This window comes from Bos grunniens, chromosome 7 (genome assembly GCF_055505025.1).
Source record: "Bos grunniens cultivar Pamir isolate PY7600 chromosome 7, Bosgru_T2T1.0, whole genome shotgun sequence".
NCBI lineage: Eukaryota > Metazoa > Chordata > Mammalia > Artiodactyla > Bovidae > Bos > Bos grunniens.
This window is the reverse complement of record NC_141171.1, coordinates 62,757,118-62,782,343: the sequence shown is the minus strand read 5'-3', so window position 1 is coordinate 62,782,343 and position 25,226 is coordinate 62,757,118. Positions and strand designations below refer to the sequence as shown.

At 46.0% G+C, this 25,226-nt stretch overlaps 2 long non-coding RNA genes across 5 annotated transcripts; one reads left to right on the top strand and one right to left on the bottom strand.

Annotated features, from left to right (window-relative positions):
* Positions 1–21,737, bottom strand: LOC147369707 (uncharacterized). The gene is made up of 2 exons (XR_015167765.1): positions 20,894–21,737; positions 1–258 (listed from the first exon to the last, which is right to left on the bottom strand). It is a non-coding gene; the product is annotated as an uncharacterized LOC147369707 (long non-coding RNA).
* Positions 21,162–23,336, top strand: LOC147369706 (uncharacterized). 4 transcript variants are annotated; one of them, XR_015167769.1, is made up of 4 exons: positions 21,162–21,271; positions 21,944–22,043; positions 22,438–22,504; positions 22,936–23,336. It is a non-coding gene; the product is annotated as an uncharacterized LOC147369706 (long non-coding RNA). The 4 variants fall into 4 exon arrangements; XR_015167768.1 differs by having other exon boundaries at positions 21,195–21,284; XR_015167770.1 differs by lacking the exon at positions 21,944–22,043 and having other exon boundaries at positions 21,192–21,271.
* The last annotated feature ends 1,890 nt before the right edge of the window (positions 23,337–25,226 follow it).

Here is a 25,226-nt window from a genome sequence, read left to right as displayed (position 1 = left end):
CAGTGTTTCTATAAAGGTTTATTCAAAAGATGAGAGCTAAGTTTTTCAGCCACACTGGTTAAATTACTACACTAGAACAGGGTGTGTTAAGTCTCTCAATAGACGCACAACAGAGCTTTCTATATCATGCCTGGCAACTTGGCTTCATTCAGTTCTGCTTTGAATTTTGTGACCCATTCAGAGGCTTGCCTGAGAGCCGATCTTGTTTTGGAAGCTCACGGTGGCATGGCGTCAAAAGGAATGCGCTTCAGATCTGACCTGAAAAAACAGTGCAAACTGTAGGTTTTGGCTCCTGAATCAGGACAGTCCTGTGTGATCCTGGCTGAACTGTTAAGACATTCTAGAGCTTCAGCTCCTCAGCTGTTGAGTGGAAAAAAAGAAATCTATCCTTCTTAGCCTGACATCTTTATTCTGAGGATCAAACGAGGTAAAATATTTTAAAAAACAGAAAGCACTTGTCTCTCTCCTGAAGGCTTTGCACATGCTGTTCTTACCTAGAACCAGCTCCAACCCTGTCCGGTGGCTGGTCTGCAGCTATGGCTCTCTCTGCTCCAGCCACACTGATCTGCCCTGTCCTGCCTGTCTGTCTCAGGACCTTCGTACCTGCCATGCTGTTTACATGGAACACTCTTTCCTCAGGTACTGCACAGCTGTTTCCCTGACTTCCTTCAGGTCTCTGCTCAAATGTCACCTTATCAGAAAGACCCTTTCTGGACACAATATACAAAGTAATCTCCAAATCCCAGGAGCCCTCCATGTTCTTCAGAGCATGTGTGCAATTTACCTGTTGATTATCTGACTAAAGGGCCCCCTTGGTGGCTCAGTGGTAAAGAATCTGCCTGGCCAACGCAGGTTCGATCCCTGGCTCAGGAAGTTCCCCTGGAAGAGGAAATGGCAACCAGCTCCAGTATTCTTGCTGGGACAGTTTCACAGACTGAGGAGACTGGCGGGCTACAAAATATCAGTTCCATGAGAACAGGAGCTTTGCTTTGTTCTGCTATAATCCTAAAGATTAGAATCTAGCATCCATGCCTTCCTCCACCAAGAAGAAGAAAGTCAGGAGACAGCCATATCAGGAGAGGAGACAGGGTGGGCTGGGTGGAAGAGATTTCAGCTGGGCAGACCTACAGAACAAAGAGGAGGCCCCAGGTTCTCTCCCACTCTGACTCCCACCTCTTGGCTTAGATGTATTAGAGCATATCCTTAGTGTAATTATGGGCATTTGAATTGTTTACTCCTTGTTAACCACCCTCTTTGCTCACTTAATTGGTTCAAAGCCTGTGGCATGAGTAACTAACTGTGCAGCAATTTGGCATGTGGTGAGAAGGCAGCGGCGGTGTGACTGCCCAGCGAGGGCTCGTTTGCAGTAACCAGGCTCTAGGTGCAATCCTCACACAGAAACAGAGCTCAGATGGGGCCACAGCACTTCTGATGTCCTGGCAAACACCCCCAGTGGGACTTGCTCAACCCCTGCATCCTCATGCCAGGCTTCTCCACAGGTGCCTGATTGGTCACGTGGATTTCATGCTCTCTGAGCACCCTACCTATGTGGGCAGAGTAATTCACACCCCTGCTTCAGGAAGAGTAAAATCCAGGGTGGTCTGGCTTCTGCTTGCCTGGCCACCTCACCTCACATGTCTCTCCTCTTCACCTAACTTCTACTTGCTCTCCTGTGGTGGTCCTACCTCAGGCCCTTTGCACTGGCTGTTTTCCCATATTCTCACTTGGCTACCTCTTCTTTTCTGTGGATCAGCTTATATGGATGACTGGATGGACTGCATGACATCAGGCAAGTCCTAGCCTTGGTCTGAATCTCCACTTCCTCATCTGATAAATGGGTAGATGGATTCAAGATGAGGCCAAAGAAATTTTTTGAGGAATTACAGGGTACTGGATCCTAGGGGCTAGGTAGATAGTGGTGAAAAAAGAAGATAGAAATCCTGCTCTAAAGGGCTATCCGTGCTAGTGGAAGGAGATTGACAGACAATCCCTGTGGTTCAGCTGGTAAAGAATCAGCCTCCAATGTGGGAGACCTGGGTTCAATCCCTGGTATCCACTCCAGTATTCTGGCCTGGAGAATTCCGTGTCCATGGGGTCGCAAACAGTTGGACATGACCAAACAATAAACATAGAAACAGATAAATAAGATAATCTCATTTACTATATAATTTCATTTACTAATAATTTCAGTAAGTGCTGTGACGATAAAAATAAATGAATGAGATAGAGAATGAGTAACAGCAGGCAGGTTTTGGTTAAAGCAGTCAAGGAGGGCCTCTTTGAGACCTAGACAATAGTGAGCTAGGGCAATCATTCCAAGAAGAAGCAGTAATTGCGGAGACCCAAAGAAAGGAAAGCGGAGAAGGCAATGGCACCCCACGCCAGTACCCTTGCCTAGAACATCCCATGGATGGAGTAGCCTGGTGGGCTGCAGTCCATGGGGTCACTAAGAGTCAGACATGACTGAGCGACTTCACTTTCACTTTTCACTTTCATGCATTGGAGAAGGAAATGGCAACCCACTCCAGTGCTTTTGCCTGGAGAATCCCACAGATGGGGGAGCCTGGTTGGTTGCCGTCTATGGGGTCGCACAGAGTTGGACATGACTAAAGCGACTTAGCAGCAGCAGCAAAGAAAGGAAAGAGGTGTCATCTTCTAGAAACAGAAAGAGAGGGAAGATGACCAGTGGGCAAGAGACAGAGAATGAAGGTTTTGTCTAGGGGCCATGGTACCTCTGTATGTTTCATGTTAGGGGCCATGGGATGTCCACGGAGGGTTTTAGGAGATCAGTGATTTACATCTTAGAGCAAATCATTCTGGCTATTCCTCTGAGAACAGACTACAGCGAGACAAGAGTGGAGGCAGGGGAGTAGCTATCCAGGGAATAAAAGGCAACACCAGTATCTGGGTCAAAGGCAGAGAAGCTGGTCAAATTCGGTGCATGTTTTAGAGGTAGAGCTGGGAGCACTCACTGATGGATTGGACATGCTCGTGAGAGAGGGAGAGGCATGTGGGAAACAGTTGATACACGTCTGATGAATAATAAACATAGCTCTGTGATCCCTCCAGGAGGCTAGTTTGCCAAAGAGCTCAGCATCGGGGCTGAGGCACATCTGCAATGACGACAGAGTGATCTTTGTATTTCCCATCTGTCATTGTCCAGGAGGGTGGCAACCATGTGGGTTTTGTTGCTTTACCCCTGATGCCTAGGACAATGCCAGGCACAGAATGGTACTTATAATAGTTACAAATAGTCCTGGAGCTTGTACCTCCCCAGGGACTTCACAGGGAGACGGAGCCAAGAAGGCATTTCTGGGCTCACCAGCCACGTGCAACCTCATGGTCCTACTGGTCCCTTGATGAACCAATCTCGGCAGGTGAGGCAACCCTGCTATGTCCTCACTGCCAAACCCAGATCACCCAGATCCCGCTTCCGGTCCCAGGCTCCCAATTTTTATGCAGTTTGCCTACTCTCCCAGCTCGAAAGCATGCCCATCGCTTAAAATTTACCAGTAGTCTGGACCCCCAACTCCTTCTTCCCCTGTGGGTCACACACACACTCACAGAGGCCTTGAGAGACTTGGGAGTCTGCTTCATACTAAGGGTGGAATTTCAACTATATGGGGGAAATGTTAGGGGCTGGGGTTCTTTGGAGATGGGGTGGCCTGTATTAATCCATGCTTCTTTTGCCTGAGGAGCACCCCACTTTGTCTACCACTGGGGCTGGTACAGGAAAAAAGATGCCTTTTTCTGAAGGTCCCCCCAAGCTACCTGCATACGGGGAGAGGGCTGCCCCAGAAACTGCCCAGGAAAGAAACTCCAACCCTACCTTTCTTGGCTCAGTCTGACTCTGCAGGCTTCGCCCTGTTCCAGGGCTAATAAGAAAGACTGCCCCAAGGCACTGGGGCTTTGTATTAAATTTTTAATAGCCACAGTGGGTTTGATCCTACACTCCTGTGAGAATTAGTCACTGCAGGTTCAAGTGAGGAATTTATGGACAGGCCTCAACAATCTGTTTCTAATTTGGGGATGGAAATTCTTTGATTCAAGAATCCCAGGAGGGGATATGGTATAGCTGAGGAGGCCTAGGTTCCAACTATTCAACAAATTTTTTAAAATCTTTGTGCCCAGTGCTATGCTACTCCAAACTCCTGCTGTGACCCTGAAGCTGTGTGACCTTGGGCAAGTTCCTCCCCATCTCTGGGCCTTAGCCTCCTGACTTGCACATGATAGAGTGGGACTCTTTCCAACTCTGACGCCCTGCATCTGGATCTGTGAAGGACAAATGACATCTCCAGCTGCAGCTGCTCCCCGGGAGGCCTCCCTTATCGAAAGTTAGCTTTGGAGGCAGAGCAACTGCTGGGTGCCCAAGCATGCCCTGCCCTGAAACCCTGCTTGCCCTCCTGCTGTTTGGGAAGGCACTGAAAGGGTTAAAGTTGGCTCAGTCAGGCAGAGAGAGACTCACTCAATCCCCTCCCTCTTCAGGTCCACTCCCCTTTTTGTTCTCCGGGATTTGCTCAGCTTGCTGAGGTTTGGTAAGCCTGCTTGCTGGGCCGGGAGCCATGCCCCTCTGCCTCTCTGCTGTGAGAGCGCTGAACTGCTGAACTGTAGCAACTTGCCCTCGCTCTTCCCCCAGGCAAGAAATCTGAAGCTGCGGCAAGGGGTGGAGAAATCTTGGAACCTGAGACAGTGATTCTACCTGCAGCCAGAAGTGGCTCTGGAGATAATGGAGTCCAACTAACTCCTTTTCAGATGGAGAAACTGAGGCCCAGAGAGGGGACTTTTCTAGGTCCAGAGAGTCAGTTCAGTTCCGTTCAGTCGCTCAGTTGTGTCCAGGCCTTCCTGTCTATCACCAACTCCCGGAGCTTACTCAAATTCATGTCCAATGAGTCAGTGATGCCATCCAACCATCTCACCCTCTGTCATTCCCTTCTCCTCCTGCCTTCAATCTTTCCCAGCATTAGGGTCTTTTCAAATGAGTCAGTTCTTCGCATCAGGTGGCCAAATTATTGGAGTTTCAGCTTCTGCATCAGTTCTTCCAATGAATATTCAGGACTGATTTCCTTCAGGATGGACTGGTTTGATCTCCTTGTAGTCCAAGGGACTCTCAAGAGTCTTCTCCAACACCACAGTTCAAGAGCATGAATTCTTCGGTGCTCAGCTTTCTTTATAGTCCAACTCTCACATCCATACATGACTACTGGAAAAGCCATAGCTTTGACTAGATGGACCTTTGTTGGCAAAGTAATGTCTCTGCTTTTGAATATGCTGTCTAGGTTGGTTGTAACTTTTCTTCCAAGAAGCATAGTCTCAAATGCAGGTTTCCAGATTCCCAGGCCAAAACTTTCCTCCTAGGCTGATTTCTGGAGTGGGGTGACAGTCTTTGGGGTTGAAGCTGTCATGAATAGGTCATGTTGGGGTGGGGGACATGCAGAAGGAAAGCAGAGGAAGCATGATTTCAGATGTCTTGAAAGCAAGAAAAAGGGCCTCTGTTAATGCTTCTTCAAACTGCCTTCTTCATTTTCTTCTTCCTTTTAAAAATTTATTTGGCTGTGCCGGGTCTCAGTAGTGGCATATGGGACCTTTAGTTGTAGCCTGTGGGCTTTTAGGGCATGAGGGATCTAGTTCCCTGACTAGGGATTGAACCCAGGCCTCCTGCATTGGGAGTGAGAAGTCTTAACCACTGGGCCACCAGGGAAGTCCTGGAGCTGTCTTCTTGACATTCATCCCTGCCCTTACCAAGGACCCCAAATATCTACCCCTCCAATCCTCCGATTGCAGTAGCCAGGTCTGTTTTTATTGAGAAGCCAGTTTGGATAGCGGTTCCTTTGTTTATGGCCCAGTTTTGTAAATAGACCCCTACCTCAAGCCCCAACTTCTCTTTTTATTAGTTGTGTGATCCTGGGCATGTTGTTTCACTCTTCTGACCCCGAGCTACCTGTCTGGAAAATGTTGGTGCTAATAGTCCTTTCTTCACAGTGCCGATGAGAGATGAACAAGATAATGCAGGGCTGGGCATAAAGTAAGTGCTGGAGAAATCACAGTGGTTACCATCACTCCTCAGCTCCCTCTTCTTCCTCTTCAGTAGAATGGACCTATTTCTTCTGGTCCTGCCCTCCCCACAGGAATGTGAAACTCTAATAAGACAACAGAGACAAAGGAGCTTTATAAGAATGATATGAGAGTCTTTCCTGGTGGTCCAGTGGCTAAGACTCTTGTTCCCAATGCAGGGGGCCCAGGTTCAACCCCTGGTCAGGGAATTACATCCCATGTGCCACAACTAAAAGATTTTTCATGCTGCAATGAAGACCCAGCTCAACCAAATAAATAAATATATATTTTTTAAAAAAAGAATGATATGGAACCAGTGGTCTTTGTTGGTGATTCCACTGGCACGTCTGTCCCATGACTCTGTGCCTCTGGACAATCCCTGGTTGACTAGTTGTCGGTCGGCTCAGGATGTGGTGTAGGGGAATACCAGGAATTCAGATGCATTGGGATGCATTCTAACCACCCATGAGCTAAATGGCTCTCTTAGATGGTTACAACTCACTGTAAAATGGGACCAGAATCCCTGCTGTTCCAAATTCATAGGTCTATGGTAAAACTGCAAAGTTCTATGCCTGTTTTGTATTCATCCCCCTCTTCCTCTGGTTCCACATCTCATTTTCATAACGGGGTCCAGTCCACCTAACCTTCAGTTTTAACCAGAGCTTTGGGGGCAGCCGATTGAACCTAACACTCTAGAGTTGGGGCTGAGAATTTGGTCTTGCCAATCAGAGCCCTGAATTCCCTGTAGTCACCACGACTGGTTTGAGGATGGGCCTGTGACCTAGTCATAGCCAACCAATTTTCATCCTGGAACTTTGACTTGTAGTAACAGGGAGAAATGACTCACTCTCTTTTCTGCCAGACAAGAGTGGGGGGAAATAAGAGCTTGGAGCTCTCAGACACTATCAGGTGAAGAGAACTCAGCTGATTATTAAGCAAACGCAAAGGAAAACAGACAAAAAGTGGAGAAGGGCAGTCTTTTGCCTATGCTGTTTGTGCATTTGGCCCAGGCTTACTACTCACCTAGAGCCAGACATCCTGGAATGTGGAGTCAAGTGGGCCTTAGAAAGCATCACTACGAACAAAGCTAGTGGAGGTGATAGAATTCCAGTTGAGTTATTCCAAATCCTGAAAGATGATGCTGTGAAAGTGCTGCACTCAATATGCCAGCAAATTTGGAAAACTCAGCAGTAGCCACAGGACTGGAAAAGCTCAGTTTTCATTCCAATCCCAAAGAAAGGCAATGCCAAAGAATGCTCAGACTACCACACAATTGCACTCATCTCACACGCTAGTAAAGTAATGCTTAAAATTCTCCAACCCAGGCTTCTGCAATATGTGAATCATGAACTTCCTGATGTTCAAGCTGGTTTTAAAAAAGGCAGAGGAACCAGAGATCACATTGCCAACATCTGATGGATCATTGAAAAAGCAAGAGAGTTCCAGAAAAACATCTATTTCTGCTTTATTGACTATGCCAAAGCCTTTGCCTGTGTGGATCACAATCAACTGTGGAAAATTCTGAAAGAGATGGGAATACCAGACCACCTGACCTGCCTCTTGAGAAATCTGTATGCAGGTCAGGAAGCAACAGTTAGAACTGGACATGGAACAACAGATTGGTTCCAAATAGGAAAAGGAGTACGTCAAGGCTGTATATTGTCACCCTGCTTATTTAACTTACATTCAGAGTACATCATGAGAAACACTGGGCTGGAAGAAACACAAGCTGGAATCAAGATTGCCAGGAGAAATATCAATAACCTCAGATATGCAGATGACACCACCCTTATGGCAGAAAGTGAAGAACTAAAGAGCCTCTTGATGAAAGTGAAAAAGGAGAGTGAAAAAGTTGGCTTAAAGCTCAACATTCAGAAAACTAAGATCATGGCATTCGGTTCCATCACTTCATGGAAAATAGATGGGGAAACAGTGGCTGACTTTATTTTTCTGGGCTCCAAAATCACTGCACATGGTGATTGCAGCAATGAAATTAAAAGACACTTCCTTCTTGGAAAGAAAGTTATGACCAACCTAGATAGCATATTCAAAAGCAGAGACATTACTTTGTTAACAAAGGTCTGTCTAGTCAAGGCTATGGTTTTTCCAGTGGTCATGTATGGATGTGAGAGTTGAACTGTGAAGAAAGCTGAGTGCTGAAGAATTGATGTTTTTAAACTGTGGTGTTGGAGAAGACTCTTGAGAGTCCCTTGGACTGCAAGGAGATCCAACCAGTCCATCTTAAAGGAGATCATTCCTGGGTATTCTTTGGAAGGACTGATGTTGAAGCTGAAACTCCAGTACTTTGGCCACCTGATGCAAAGAGCTGACTCATTTGAAGAGACCCTGATGCTGGGAAAGATTGAGGGCAGGAGGAGAAGGGGTCGACAGAGGATGAGATGGTTGGATGACATCACCGACTCAATGGACATGGGTTTGGGTGGACTCCAGGAGTTGGTGGTGGACAGGGAAACCTGGTGTGCTGTGGTTCATGGGGTCGCAGTGAGTTGGACATGACCGAGCAACTGAGCTGAACTGAACTGAACTACCTAAAGTCAAGTTATTCCTGGACTTCTCAGGAATATGAGTCAATTCATTTCTTTTACTATTTGCCTTCTTTCTTCCCATTAATTTTTCTATCAATTTATTTATTTTTCCTTAAGCCAATCTAATTTTGGTTTCTGCCATTTGTAATCAAAGTTTCCTAAGTGAGACTAAATAAAGAATGATGATAGTTATTGGGATAAACAATGTTAGCTGCTGATCTGGTATCTATTTTTCCCTCTTTATCACTAACAGAACTCTGGATGGAGGATGGAAATAAGGAGAGATGGCATAGTAAGTCCCAAGAGAGATGTGACATTTCGTCTAAGCTAATCATGACACCCATGTTTCATATTTTTCAGAATCCTTTGTACTGACAACAGTCATGTAACCCAGTTCTAGACCATGAAACAAGGAGAAATCTGGGAAAGCAAACACATGGGAAAACAGACATAGCCAGCATCATTCTGTCTCTCTCTTTCTGCCTTGAAAGAGGACGTAATGACTGGAGTTGCAGCATCCACACTGTGGCCATGAAGCAGAAACCAAAAAAAGCTTCAGTGACACCAGTCCTAACATCACTGAGTCACTAAGGGCAACAGCTGTCTGCCTGTCTTTCTCTTGTAATAAAGACAAACACCCATTTGTTTAGGATAACATTAATTGAATTTCTGTTATTTGCACCTCAAAGCATTCTTTAGGGATGAATCATCTTAGTCATGAAGAACTCGAGTAGCTACCCAGCAATATCACTGGCCCATAATTCAGACAGGAATCCTAGAATAAAACAAGGACTTCCCTGGTGGCACAGTGGATAAGAACGTGCCTCCAATGCAGGGGACGTGGGTTCAGTCCTTGGTCGGGGAAGATCCCACATGCAGCAGAGTAACTAAGCCCATACACCACAACCTCTGAGCCTGAGTGCCACAACTACTGAAGCTCGGGGGACCTAGAGCCCACACGCTGCACCAGGAGGAGCCCCTGCTCTCTGCAACTGGAGAAAGCCTTCACAAAAGCAATGAAGACCACAAAGAAATAAATTTTTTTAAAAAGAGTAAAATAAATAACACTTGTTGAGTAGCAGCTATTGCGAAGAAGTGTGTAAAGTGCCTTCATTGCATACAACTTTATGTTTAGTTGCCATAACCTTACAAAGCAGATACTATTGCTCATCCCATTTTATAGATCAGAGTGATAAAAAGATCTTTTTAGGCTCACATGGCTAATAAGTGCTGGAAAAAAGGCTTCTGAGTAGTCATGGTAGTATGAATTCTACCATGTATTTTATTCATAGGAGACACCCTTGCTTAGTAAATACATGTACTCATTGTCTACACAATGTACATATGCAGTTATCTAACAAATTCACTATTATAAATAGAACAAATGTAAAGTAAGTGATAGTTGACACTCTGCCAGTGAACAAGGAAAAAATATGGAAAAAAAAAAAAAAAGCCTGGCTCTCGCAGTGCAGGGGCAAATAGCCTAACATACCTTCACAGAGCTTAAGGACATTTCTGCATTAACACTCAATTCAATTATTAATGTTTTATAATGGCCCTGAGTCATCAAACAAAGATGAAGTCATGCTTAGCCTCTTGTTTGGGAAGGCAGGGAAGCAGTAATACACCTAGGGAAGGTTCCCACCTGAAATGCTTAACAGAAGGTTTTAGAACATTAATCAGCAATACCTTTCCCCTCACCCTTCCCCAGCTCTCTCTGGAAAAATCAACTCACAGAATGCTTCCACCCCCAGGGGCCTAGAGGCCAAGGTAGTAGAGGACTGCATTTTTCATCACCGTTTTCCCAAGATGTTCCCTTCCCAAGCCTATAAACATCAACCAGCAGGTTTCTAGCAAAGGGGATCTTAATTATTATTCCTGGGGGATACCAATGGGCACTTAGAGCCAAGAACATAGTAATAGCAGGAAGACTTGAAGAGCAGGACTTGGTTGGGACCTCTGCTCATAGCCTGAGTTGGGATCAGGGGAACAAGTGGGAGAAGGATCTGAGAGAGGGAATTAAGTCGATTCAATGTCAGGATGGACAGGAGTCACTGAGCAAAGGGCTTGAAGGCAAAAATGATGGACTTCCCTGGTGGTCTAATGGTCAAGACTCTGTGCTTCCACTGCTGCACAGCCGCACGCACGCACGCACGCACGCACGCACCCCGAAAGAATCAACAAAAAACCACCACACCATGCTGAGACTAGATGTGGCCTCTGATGTCCATAAATCCAACATGCTCTTTTAACAGACAGGAAAACTGAGGCTCAGAGAGGGAAAGGGATTTACTCAAGGTCACACAGCAAGGTAACAACAGAGCTCAGGGCTTTGTTTCCTGACTTTTGACCAGGGCAGAAGGGTACACTGGACAAAAGTTTGAGGGTTGAAGAGGTTAGCTGACACTTGTGTCCTGAGCCATGAAAGAAATATACCTGGCTGAAGTTTCTCTCACATCCTGGGCCCCCTCTTTGGGACTTCTGGAGTTCTCAGAGAGCGGGACCAGGTGGGGGCCCCTCTGAGATATTAATTCAACAAATATATATTGTATCTATTATATTCTCACAACAATGATGAAAATAGGAAGCAGTGTCAGTACTCAAGAGGCTGTCAAACACAGTGGTTGAGACTACAGGTTCAGGAATCATAAGGCAGGAGCCAAGCTGGGGGTCTCTTGTTTGCTGCCCCAAGACAGGTTACAGAGGGAAAGACAGACAGGTAGACCCACACAACAGAGCCACACAGGCATAGGCAACGTGACTTACGTATTCAAACACAGACGTAGACACTGAACACACAGACACACAACCGCACAGATGGATGTATAGACAGGTGTGCCCAGAGACATACACACAGCTGTCACAGGCAGACACACGCACACATGCACACACACACAGCCTTCTCATTTCCCCCATAAGCAAATTGCGAATCGGCAACTCTGGAGATTGTAACTACATTTTTTCCCGGAAAAACAGACTTCTTTAATGCTGCCTGACCCAAGACCAGGGCTGCCTGATCCCACCCCACACACAGCCCCCACCCCACCCGCCTTGCTGCCAGGTGTTTCTGAGTAGAGGCCAGAAACCAGGATGTAAGAGCACCTCCTGCCTGATTCACTCCTCTTGGCCCCAGAACTTCCTCTTCCCTGATCAGAGCAGCTTCCCAGGACTCTCAGCAACTTGACCTCTGCCCCTGACTCATCCTGCATTAGCACAGTTCGCAGGCCTGTGTTTCACACAAGTCAAGGCACAACCAAGGTGGGGATGGGGTGATTTGGGTGGGAGGTGGGGGTAATTATTAGGTGAGGGCCCAGGAGGAGGTAGGGGTGTGCGCTGTGTGTCTTGAAGGGAGTATAAGGAATATGTACCAATATCTCCTGATGGAGAGAGCTGGCTAGTGAGGGTAGAGGGGGTACCTAGTGGTAGCCCCGGGATTGTCTTCAGTTAGGATAATCCTCATGCTGGAGCTATGGAGCCCCACCCTGACCCATCCTGCCCATCCTCCAGCAGCATTCTCCCCTTGAGGCCAAGAGTCTGTGGAGTCAAGGGAACAGATCACCCCAAGCCTGTGGCCTCCCCCATCACTTCCCTCTGCATCAGGCCTCTGCCAGTTGGCTTTCTCCAAGGGCTGGCAGTGCATCCCGAGGGCTGTCGAAGAGGGAGCAAGTTGGTGCCATTTGCTGGGCAGGCGTTGGGGTGGTGTGGGTGGAGTTTTGGCTAAGAGGTGTCAGCACCTTTCTTGTGGAAAAGGAACAGGTAGGAAGGGAAGGCAGGTGGGCTAGAGCCACAGGGCCTGGCATTTGGACCCTTGCTTGTCGCCCCACACTATTAAGGGTGAACCAGAAATTGGTCACTCCTGGTTCAAGGAGGTCTCCCAGAAAGGGTACACCAGGTTGAATTTCTATTCTAAAGCAAGAACCATGAAGCTGAATGTCAGAGAACCTGGGTTCTGGCCAAGTTCTGCCTAAGAGTTCTGCTGAATAGGATTATAGTCTCTGGGGTCAGCAACTCTGGGAGTTTCTAGCTGGGTGACCCCAGTCAAGATCCCCCTATGAGCCTCAGTTTCCTCCTTCATTGCATGAAACCAGTAATTGTCTCTACCTCGTGATGATTAATTAGCATGATCATCTGTGACACTCATAAGTTCCCTGCTTTCTCTGAGTCTCAGTTCTCTTTCAGGAAAGAGGGAGGGCTTGGTGATGCTAAATTCAATGATCTTTTTTAAAAAAAAAATTTTTTTTTTAATCTTTTGGCCATGCTACACAGCATGTGGGATTTTAGTTCCCTGACTAGGGTTCCAATCTGCACACCCTGCACTAAGAGTCTTAACCACTGGACCACCAGGGAAGTCCCTCAGTGATCTTTAAAGTTCCTTCAGATGCTCTTAGTTCAGAATTAGGTCCCAGGGAGATGCCTCTCAGTGACCTGAATGCCCCACCAACAGAGCACAGCAAGCACACAGAACATTCTCCAGTACCAGCTCTCTGCTCTAACTGCTGGTTTGATCCTACAGATCCTTGCCAAAGGACTTGGGGAGGAAAGTGGTTCTCAGAGAATCATACTTCCCACCCCAGGGCCTTTGCACATGCTCGTCCCTTGCTGGGAACACCTGTCACCTTTCATCTCTTACCAGTTAACTTCCACTTAGGTTTCAAGTCTTAAATTAAATATCACATTGTCAGAAAAGTTCAGACCCTCTTTTACAGGTCCTTCTTGTTCCTTGTATCTATTTCGACCTATAGTCATACATCTTTGTAGATGACGTTGGGTGTCACCTCCTCCAAGAGACCTTCCTTTCAATCCCACCAAGGTTCAGTGCCCTCCTGCTGGACTCCCAAAGCACCCGGCACTTTGCATTTCACCTTTCATCTTGGAATTCTTTGTATTTCATCTTTGAGGGATGGATAAAATGATGGAGGCACCAGATCAAGACAGGCTCCCCTGCTGCATATGCCTGTGGTGCTTCTTACTATCCTTTCACAAAATGCACTGCACCTGTCCAACTTGTCAAGACTTATTCGATGTCTGTCTTCTCTCACCAGAGCAGGAACTTCCCGAGGCAGGAACCTACTTGCCTTCTGCACAGCTGTATCCCTAGCATATAGGACAGTGCTTAGCACATTTAAAGAATTATGAGCCTACATATCAACCTTTTCCACTCTGTGCGCACACACACACACTTTTATTCTCCATGTCTATGATAGTGCCTGGCACAAGGTAAAATTCTCAATGGGCACTTGTTGAATAAATGAATACATGATTGGTCTTTATAGGAGTTGAAGCTTTGAGAGGCCAGGGATCACACCTTCAGTGATGTTTTCCATCTCCTTGTGAAAATGGGATCAAGCAAGATCCCCGGAGAAATGCCCCTGTTGTAGGACCAGATCTGGCTTCCACTCCACACACGCACAGCAAGGCCTCCATGTCCTCACTTCTCAGCTGTTTATGATCTGCCCCACTCTCCTGTCAGCCCCAATCTTTCTTTCCAGTCTTAATTTCCACAATCTCCCCTCAACCTTAGGTCTCAGTCATGGCTTCCCAAGTGGCACTAGTGGTAAGGAATCCACCTGCCAATGCAGGAGACATAAGATCCCTTGGAGAAGGAAAAGGCCACCACTCCAATATTCTTGTCTGGAGTATCCCATGGACAGAGGAGCCTGGTGGGTTACAGTTCAGAGGGTCGCAGAGAGTCAGACACAACCAAAACAACTTAGCATGCATGCATGTGACTTACTATGTAAAGCACAGGGCCCCTCCCATAGTTTCCTGAAGCCCCCTGGTTTCCTCCATTGTCCCATAGCTACTGTGGAGAGGCTCACAGAAGAAGAGATGCACAAGTTCACCGGCATAGAGGAAACTTCATCTAAAAAGTGATATTTGACCCTGGCCTTGAAAGGTAACCCTCTAGCCAGGCTGAGACTGTGAGGGGTGGAGTAGAAAAGAACAAAGGGAGAAAAGGCATTTCAGGCAGAGAGAATGGTCAGCAAAAGCTCAAGGTAGAACCGACTGAAATTCTTGGCAATGTGGCCACCTCGCTCCAGCATTTTCCAGGCAAAGTACTGGAGTAGGGTGCCATTGCCTTCTCCAATTATGGGGGTAGCAGAAGGATTGGCAGGGGCTGGAAGAAAACTTGAATCTAGTATCATTTTAGAGAAAATAAGTAGTAATATCATGAGCAGTAGAGATACTAAGATGTGCTCTTTCCTTTTAAAGAGACCATTGTGTAACTGAGCGTGGGACCTTGCCTTTCTTGGTCCTCAGTTTCCTGATCTTCCAGATGAATGTTTTGGATGAGATGAAACGTCCATCTCTTTCCAGCTCTGAAGTCCTGTGACTGAAACTGAAGTCTTCTCTTGGCTTCTAATTCCTGTTCTGGGCCAGGACTGGTGACCAGATATGAGATCAGTCTTGCAGATTTCAAGACAAATGAGGGCTCTGTCTGTGCAGCTGGTGTCCACTTCCCGTGCCCGGGGTTTTGCTCTTATGCTGTGTGCGGCCGGCTGTCACCACATCCATGGTGTCACCAGCTCCTACTGGTCTTTACTCCTCTGAGCTCCTGGAGTGTTCTCGGAGTCTGGCCAGGGGGAAGGTAGCACAGCGGGTCAGGAAGGCTAGGTGGGCGAGAGGGATCCTACCGAGGGCTGGCAGGGCATTGCGGACCCCCTGACAGTCCCTGGCTCAGTAGTCAGGCTTCTTTTTTTCCTATACCCACATTTTTTTTTTTTTTTTTTGCAGCCAATGGATTTTGGAATGAGTCAGACCTGGCTTTGAATTCTCTCCTTGTCACTTACTAGCTGTAGGCATTTGGCCTAGTTTAGTTGTATGTTTACTAGTTATTTCATTTGACCGTTAGCTCAATTTGCTTGTTGATACACTCATGTATGCATTCTTCAATAAATGCTTATTTTTTATTTAAAAATTTTTACTGGAGTATAATTGCTCTGTAATGTTGTGTTACATTATACATTAATGTTCTGCTGAGCAATGAACTGACTCAGCCATATGTATATGTGTATATATATATGTATCCCCTCCCTCTTGAGCCTCCCTCCCACTACCACCCCCATCCCACCCATCTAGGTCATCACAGAGCACCGAGCTGAGCTCCCTGTGCTATACAGCTGGTTCCCACTAGCTGTCTATTTGACACATGGTAGTATATATATGTCAAACCTAATCTCCCAGTTCATCCCACCTCCCCTTCCCCACTGTGTCCACATGTCTGTTTTCTGCCTCTGTGTCTTTGTTACTGCCCTGGAACTAGGTTAATCTGTACTATTTTTCTGGGTTCCACATATATGCATTAATATACAATATTTGTTTTTCTGACTTACTTCACTCTCTATGACAAACTCTAGTCTATCCACATCTCTACAAATGACCCAGTCGAATTGAATGCCTACCATGTCACACTCGATGCAAGGGGTGCAGTGGTCACCAATCTGACTCTTACTGCCCTCATGACATAGTGTGACAGGAGTGTTCACCTGCATGTCCAACACAATGGCCACTAACCATTCATAACTATAGAGCACTGGAAATCTGGGTAGACTAGGAAACTGAAGACTGAGGAAATGAATTTTTTTATTTTATTTACTTTTTATTAATTTAAATTTAAAAGCACATATTTGGTTCACTTTTAAGTATGCTTGATATAACTCAGAAATGTGAAGCTATTTTTTCAAATGTAAACCTTATGAAATCTAAACACAGGTCAAATCTTGCTTATGAAAATTTAGCATTTGAATCAAGATGTTCTGGACATGTATAAGAACACATTGGCTTTTAAAGTGTTAGTAAGAAAAAAAAGAATAGAAAAATATCTCACTAGTAAATGTTGATTTCAAGTTGGATAGAATACCATTTTTGAAATATTGAGTTATCTAAAAATGTTACCAAAATGAATTTCACCTGCTTCTTTTAACTTTTTTTAATGCGACTCCTGGAAGTTTTACATCACATATGTGGATACATGGTATTTCTGTTGGACAGTGCTCTGTCAGCCAATTAAGCAATGCAACATGAACTTAAAAGATTGTTCAGTTCAATTCAGTTGCTCAGTTGTGTCTGACCCTTTGCAACCCCATGGACTGCAGACTGTGAGCACTGAATGACGATTTATCTAAAGTGCTTAGTTCAGGATAAGTACTAAGTCAATATTAGCTAATTCTGAATGTCAGACATTGGGCTGTCCCCCACGTTACCCCTTTCTGTCATCTTGACATTGGTGCCTACTTGGGGCCAAGACCTCGTTCCCCTGGTTGAGGGTGACTTTTTTCCCCAGGAGTCTCTTGGGCCTTTCCTGCAAATAGGGTCTTCCCCATCCCACCTCTCAGTCTTTAAGACACTCCAAGGTGTAGCTGCTACAACAAGGATCCACTTGATGCCATCTCTGTCTTCTCCTCCCCAGGAGGGCACACTCTTTGCCCTACCTGAAAATCTGACCCATTCTCCAGAAATTTCTAAGTCACTTTTGGATTTCACAGGTTGATAACATTTCCCAGAATTTTGTGGGCCCAATACAGGATTGTTTTTCTTTTCTCTCTCTCTCTCTTTGGCTAAATAAAGTCTTTAAAAATTACTGTCTTCTATCACCTTATTTCACAAAAGAAAGAACACTTCTAAAAAAATGGGACTCTTCTGGGTAGAATTTGGGAAATCCCATGGAGAGAGGAGCCTGGTGGGCTATAGTGCATAGGGCCCCCAAGAGACTGACGTGACTGAGCATGCACACACATGCACGTGACAAGCTAATTCTAGAATTTATATGGAAATGCCAGGAACACAGAAAGGCCAACAATCTTGAAAAAGAAGAGCAAAGTTGAAGAACGCATGCTTCTCCATTTCAAAACTTAACTTCGAAGTCATAGTAATCAAGACAGTGTGGTACTGGCATAAGGATAGACATATAGGTCAATGGAAAAAAAAACCCAAAAGCTCAAAAGAGATAAACTCTTACATTTATATGCAATTGATCTTGATAAGGGCACCAAAACAACTCAACATGGACATAATAGCCCTTTCAACAAACAGTTCTGGGATAACTAGATACACAAATGCAAAAGAATTAATTTGGACCCTATATGGTATCATGCCGGAGAAGGCAATGGCACCCCACTCCAGTACTCTTGCCTGGAAAATCCATGGACGGAGGAGCCTGGTAGGCTGTAGTCCATGGGGTCGCTAAGAGTCAGACAGGACTGAGCGACTTCACTTTCACTTTTTACTTCCTGCATTGGAGAAGGAAATGACAACCCACTCCAGTATTCTTGCCTGGAGAATCCCAGGGACTGAGGAGCCTAATGGGCTGCCGTCTCTGGGGTCGCACAGAGTCGGACACGACTGAAGCGACTTAGCAGTAGCAGTAGCATACTATCATACACGAAACAGCTCAATATGGACCATAGACATAAAGGACTGCAAAATCAGAAAATATCAGTGAGAATCTCTGGATTAGGCAATAATTTTCTAGATATAATACCTGAAGCATAAGCAATACAAGAAAAAAATGTATTAGCTGGAGATCAAAATTAAAAATGTGTGTTTTAAATGATGCCATCAAACAAGTGAAAGCACAACCCACATAACTGGAAAAAATGCTTATGCATTGTATTTATTATAAGGGATTTTATCCAGAATATATAAAGAACTCTTATAACTCGACAACATAAAGACAAATAATCTAATTCTAAAATGGGTAAAGGATTTGAATTACACAAAAAGATACACAAATGGTCAATAAGCACATGAAAAGATGTTCAACATTAGTCATTAGGGAAATTAATCCCTTAGTCATTAGGGAAATGCAAATCAAAACTCCAGCACAATACAATTTCATACCTACTGGGATGGCTGTAATCAAGAAGGCAAATAATAACAAGTGTCGGCAAGGATGTAGAGAAATTGGCAACCTTACACATTGCTGGTGGGAATGCACAAAATGGCCACTCGGGGAAACAGTTTGGCAGTTTTTCAAATGCTAAGGATAGAGTTACCATATGACACAGCCTTTCTACCCAGGAGAAATGAAAACATACGCCAAAAAAAACCCCAAAACAAAAAACCCACCTCAAACACATATGTTCATAGCAGCATTGCTCCTAACAGCTAAAACAGTAGAAAAGTCCAGGTACCCATCGACTGATAAAGGGATAGACAAAGTGGGGTGTCCCTGTACCTGGAATCTTCTTTAGCCACAGAAAGGAGCGAAGCACATGCTACCACAGGAATGAACCTCAGGACCATTATGCTCAGTAAAAAGAAGCCAGGAACAGAACACATCTCGTATGGTTTTATTCATTTGAAATGTCTGGATTAGGCAAATATACAGAGGCCGAAAGTAGATCAGAGGTCAGCAGGGGCTGAAGGGGAGGGACGGGGATTGGGGAGTGACCACTAATGGGTATGGAATTTGGGGGCAGGGGTGATAAAAAAGTTCTAAAATTCTCCTAGGGCGAACATTGCCTAACTGTGTAATAAATCAAAAGCCATTGACCTGTATACTTTAAATAGGTGAATCTTATGGCATGTAAATGGTATCTCATTAAGGCCAGAAACCATAAAAGTGGGCCCCAGGACAGATTGCATGTGGGTAAAGAGAGCAGAGCTCTGCTTCCTGAGGGCTCCGAGTGTCTCAGCTCTGCCACTTTTCGGTTGTGGGATGGGACCTCAAACAAAATAGTCGACTGTGCTAAGTCTCAGTTGTCTCAACTCTATGGGGGGTGGGGAGAGGTTGGGTGAGGAGAGTGCGGGTGTTGGGGTTGTGAGGATTAAACAAGAGCATCTGTGTAAAGTGTCCAGAACATAGCCAGGGCTCAACAAACACCAGGCAGTTTTGTTCTTACGTTTCCATCTCATTCAAGTACCATCCTTTAAATGAAGTAAAGTTAATTTTGTGAAAATCAGTGAGATTGTTCCAGTGAGCCTGTCTGTCCTTTTTTTTCTCACTTTGTAAAAACCGAACTAATGACAGCCTCCTTACCAGCCAGCATCACCCCTGCCAACCCTCACAGCAGCAGGGTGCCGCCCACCCACACTGCATGCCTCTCTCTGAGAAGGAGACTGCCTAGACTGGGAGATCTCTAGGGATCACTCACTCCAGTCCTTTCCAAACATATTTTAGAAGTGGGATCAGTCTTCACATGAAACTAAAATAACAATAACCATGATAGCAGCTAACAATTATTGAACCTTTACCATAAGCCAGTTCCAGCTGAAGTATCTCATGTGCATTATCTCCTTCAATAACCCTTGAGGTCCTCAAGGCCTGTTAGTAAGCAGCAGAGACCTGTTTGTATTAAACTAACTAGCAAGCCTGTTAGTTTAATACAAAACACCTGTGCTCTGAATCCTGGGCCAGCTAAAAAGGGCCTGATCACAAGTGTTTGCATCTTAGATCCTAGACAGCTTACTTAACAGCTCAGAGCCTCAGTTTCCTCATCTCTAAGATACATATGTGCTCATGATAAAATACTAAGCAGGGTAATTACACTAAGCGCTTTGCACACATTAGCACATGTAATCCACCCAACATCGTGGGAGGGCTCAGTGTTTGTTTTCGCTATTACTACACATCACCTCCTCATGCAGAAGCCCAGAGGGTGAAGTGGATTCAAGAAGGGTTATTCTGGTTGAAAAGAACAGGGACACCACTTCTTCCTGTCTTATCTTCTGTTGCCCCTTCCCCCAAGGCAACCTTAAGAACCCCTCTTTAGGACTCTAGGGCTCCTTGAAGTATAGTTTGAAACTATGCTTCTCAGCATATCCTCACTCACTGCACAGATGAGAAAACTGAGGCCCAGAGAGGGTAGGATACTGGTTCAAGGTCACACACTCAGGGGCAGAGATGGTTCTATAACCCTGGATTCCTGGCTCCCAACCGGGTTGTTGCTGAGGCAACTGGGATCCCCAGGTCTTCCTGCTGCCTCAGAGGAGGTTGTGTGGATGCCAGAACTCCCAGGTTGGGCTCCCTACCCTCCTCCAGTCTCAAAGATAATCCTTTAAAGAATTAAGTGCAGCAATTATGTGGCTAAGACAGAGGTTTTGTTACTTTTTGGTAACCAGTCTTGCAGAGTCTCATTTACTGTCAGTTGAGTGCTCAGAGAGAACACCCCTTGCTTTCCCCATCTCCATCAGAATTTCCTCCCCACCGCTTTCCCTTCAATTCACAGCAACACCCTGGATGGGCAACCCTCCACAGCACCTCCTCTCACAGCGCTTCCAGTTAGCACAGCAGACGGGCACTGAACAAGCAAAAAGCAGAGCAAAACCCTGAATGAGAAATAGTCACTAGTTACCTTCCAGTGTGTGGTTCTCTTGTTCAGAGTGGAGCAAGGAGTTGAGTCTGGGAGGAAGTACAGCCTGGCTGTTGCTCTTCCTTCTGCCTGGAACATTCCTCTCTGACCTTGTGGCTGGCTTCTTCTCACTCTGGGTCCCCTCCCGGGTCATCTGTTCAGGGTGGCCTTCCCTGGCCAACCCCCGGAGCGGGGCCAAGCTACTCTGACCCTTCTGCTTTCTTTAGGACACACAGCTCGCTCCAATCATCCAACTGATTGATTTGCTGAAGCTTTTATTCTCTGCCTCCTCCCCTCCATTAGAAAGTCCGGCAGGCAGGAAGCATGTCTTTCTCACTCACTTACTGCAGGCCCAGCACATGGAGCAGTGATTGGCATGTGGTAGGGGCTCCATGTGAGTGTGTGTGTGTTTTCTTAGTCATGCCACTCTTTGTGACCCCATGGACTGTAGCCCACCGGTTTCCTGCGTCCATGGAATTTTTCAGGCAGAAATTCTGGAGTGGGTTGCCATTTCCTACTCCAGGGGCTCCATACTATTTGTTAAATGAATAAGAGGAGGAAGGAATTGGAGAGCAAAGTGCAAAGAAGAGAGAGTTAAGAAAGAATTCTAGTTCCATGTCTGTCACTAACTTGCAGTGGGACCTTGGGCAAGTTTCTTAGCCTCTTTGGTTCACTATGTTGTCTTCAGTTGCAAAATTAAAGAATTGGAATTAGCGCTGGCTGCATGCTCACATCTCCCTATAATGCTTTTCACACGGAAGCATAATTTTGTTTTTAGACATCCATCTTACCCACCAAGTGCTATGTTCTTAGGGACAGAAACCGAGTTTTAGTCTGCAATCTAACCTTGCACAGGGCGCTGAACATACAAGGACGCTAATAGTGTTGGATGAGTGAATGGATAGATGGATGGATGGGTGGGTGGATGGATGGGTGGAAGGCTCTCAGAAGTCCCTTCCAGGAGTAGAGACTTAGGGTTCTAGGGGTCTTGTAAGCAGGGGCAATTAAAAGGGGAAGTAGGTATCCAGGTCTCTGCCTCCTTTGGTGTTTCAGCTTGGATATGCTCCTTAGTCTTCCCAAATCCATTTGGAGGGGTTCAGGCTGTTCCTGCTTCCCCAGCCCCTAAGGCAGAGAACTATCTGCTCCATCAGAGGTAAGACCATGGAAGAAGTGGGACTTGTTGGTGGTCCAATAACTCAGACTCCAAGATCCCAATGCAGGGGCCCCAGGTTCAATCCCTGGTCAGGGAACTAGATCCTACATGCTGCAACTAAAGATCCTGTGTGTCACAACTAAGACGCAGAGCAGCCAAATAAATAATACATATATTAAAGAAAAGACCATGGAAGGAGTGGTACAAGGGTGGCATGACACGATCTCATTAAAGAGTTCAAGACAGCAAATCATCCAAACAGCACAGTGTGTAAAGGATACAGCAACAATCCAGTGGACTGGGGGCAGCTGGAGCACAGTCTGGTGTACTTTTCCTGCAAAGAGCTGGATGGTAAATATTTTAGGCTTTACGAGCTATACTCTCTCTGTTGTAGCTCCTCAACTCTGCAGCCACAGATGACTCCCAAATGAGTGAGCATGGCTATATTCCAAGAAATCTAGGTATGGACACTGCAATTTGAATTTCATCTAATTATCATGTAACGCAATGTATTATGCTTGATATGATTTTTTCTAACTATTTGAAAATCTCACACTCATCCTTAGCTTGCAAGCAGTACAAAAACAGGTGATGGGTTGGACTGGCCCCTGACCTAGAAAGGACAAGACAGTGTTGGGGAGCTTCTCTGGGAGGCTTTCTGCAGGAGTGACAGAGGGGCCAGGGAAGGATTTGGATAGGAGAGCAGCAGAGGTTCGGGTCTGAGGTGAGCAGGCAGGGCACCAGCTCAAATGGCAGCAGAGGTCAGGAAGATGCAGGGCATGAGTGAGGCCAGCCAGGAGGGGCTGGGGGAACTCACACACCCATGTCCCATCTGTCAAGACCTGCAGCATCTCAGCTCCAGTCCTTTATTGCCAACATGCCCGTTTTTCAGATATCCAGAGTTTCAAGAGAAGTCTGGATTGTTCTGAAAGGAAATATGGAAGAAGAAACAAACAAACAACATAGACTGGGTCAAACAGGACCTGAGAAGGGGAGACTGGCTTATGGACCAGCGGCTTGCCATTCTGGGCTTTGGAGTGAGAGGGAAAACTTCTGAACCTGGGTGCATGCTCCAAGGATAGATGGACACTAGAAGAGGGGACTGATGCCCACTGGATAAACAAGGCCTATATTCCCAAATAGTCCATTTCCCTGAAATACTTTGGAGGAAATCATTGTTAAAGTCTAAGCATATTTGGTTAGATTGCAGAACTTAAATCTTCTCCTTTTTTTTTAATTAAAATTTTTTCTTAAATTGGCATTACATATAATAAAGTTCACTGATCTTATTAAGTACAGTTCAGTGGATTAATTTTGTTGGTTCCTAAACTTCATGTATATGGAGTCATACAGAAAATGCTACTTGGGGACTGGCTCGCTTCCCTCGACCTTGTCTGAGATCATTCATGTCACTACGGGTAGCAGTGGTCTGCTATTTTCTGTGCTCACATACTATTGCTCCATTTACTGATTTTATGGTTAATGGGTATTTCGTTTGTTTCCAGTTTATGGATTCTATGAATGGCATCGCTATCACCATTCCTGTATGTGTCTTTTTGTGAACATAAGCACTCACTTCCCTGGGCTGTGGACTTGCTGGCAGTCTGGAAGGATGTGCTTGCTGTGAGTAGTTTCAGATTCTGCCTCCAGGTCCTCAGGGGCCCAAGCCCTCTCTCCTTTGCAGCTAGGTGCCCCTACTGGAACATTTGACCACACTGGTATGTGGCGGGGGGGGGCAAGAACATGGCATGAAGAGCCAGAAGTCAGCGGTCAGCACATGGTACAGCATCAGTACCATGACACAGATGAGTGACCACACAGCATCAGCATCATTTTGATCCTTCACTCAGAAAAACAAGCTGAGTTGTCTGAGGTCAAGTAGATATTAAGGGGACACCCTGGGTTTAAATCCAGATTCATCCAACTCCAGAGTCATGTTGCTAATTGCTCTAACTACCTGGGAGTGGGGACCTATATTTTTACCCACCAGCATCCATTCCTTTCTTTTTGCTAACAGCATCTCAGTTGTGTTTTGGAGAGGCATCCAGGGGCTACCTGATGCAGTCTTAGTGGGCTGTCACTCTGGCCATCCTCAGCCCTGGGCCAAGGTGTAAGCTCAGCACTAGAATGAGGGGAGTCAGGTAGCAAAGGGTCCCAGGGTGAAAATTTTAAGGATGCACTCACTGTCTACTGTTGTGTTAGTTGTTCAGTCATTCTGACTCTTGGTGACCCCATGGACTGTAGCCCTCCAGGCTCCTCTGTCCATGGAATTCTCCAGGCAAGGATACTGGAGTGGGTTGCCATTTCCATCTCCAGGGAATCCTCCTGGCCCAGGGACAGAACCCGGGTCTCCTGCATTGCAGGCAGATTCTTTACTAAGCCTTCACTCTCAAGGCATGCAAATGTGGGGTCAGCCTCTCCCTCATCTCAGTTCTACAGGGGACACAAGCTCAGCAAGCCCAGCCCCCTGGAAGCAATCTGGATCTTGAGATTGCTCACAGAGATGAGGGGCATCCTTCCAGTGGTGATGGTCTGGGTTGATCACCCATCCACTCCTGGCTCTTGTCTTTTGGGAGCTCTAGCTGTGAACCCTATACTCTCATTCTGTGTCGCTCATAACTAAGCCCTTGGCATTAATTTCCCCTTCTGTGTAAGTTATGCAAAGTTGGTTTCTGTGGCTTTTAAGGAAGACACTGTGTGCTCTGGAGCATATTGCCTGATGCTTCAGTCTCATTTACTCCATCTGGAAAATGGGGATTCAGTGCTTAGCACTCCAGCTGGAAAACAAGGCGAGTCCCCGGATAAGGGATACCTCTAGGCATTGCTTCCCAGCCTTGGCTCCATGTTGGCACCACCTACTGAGACTTAACAGCCTGATGCCTAGGCTTGCAGACATTCACAGTCTCTGGGGTGGGCTCACATAACAATATTTTGTAAAGTTCCACAGGTGATTCCAGGGAGTTATGAGGGCGAGAACAATTGCTCTAAACAATGCGGGATTTCTGTGGGTAATTAGCAGCTCCACTGCTCTTGCATCGCCCCCGTGGCTCCACACCTGGGACTTCAGCGTTGCATCAGCATGGCCCTCATCTGGGCAGCACGCAGATGGGAGGAGAAGCAAGAATCTCTTATCTCTACTAGGCCTCTCTTATCCCTAGGTTTTCAAGGATCCCAGCAGCAGCC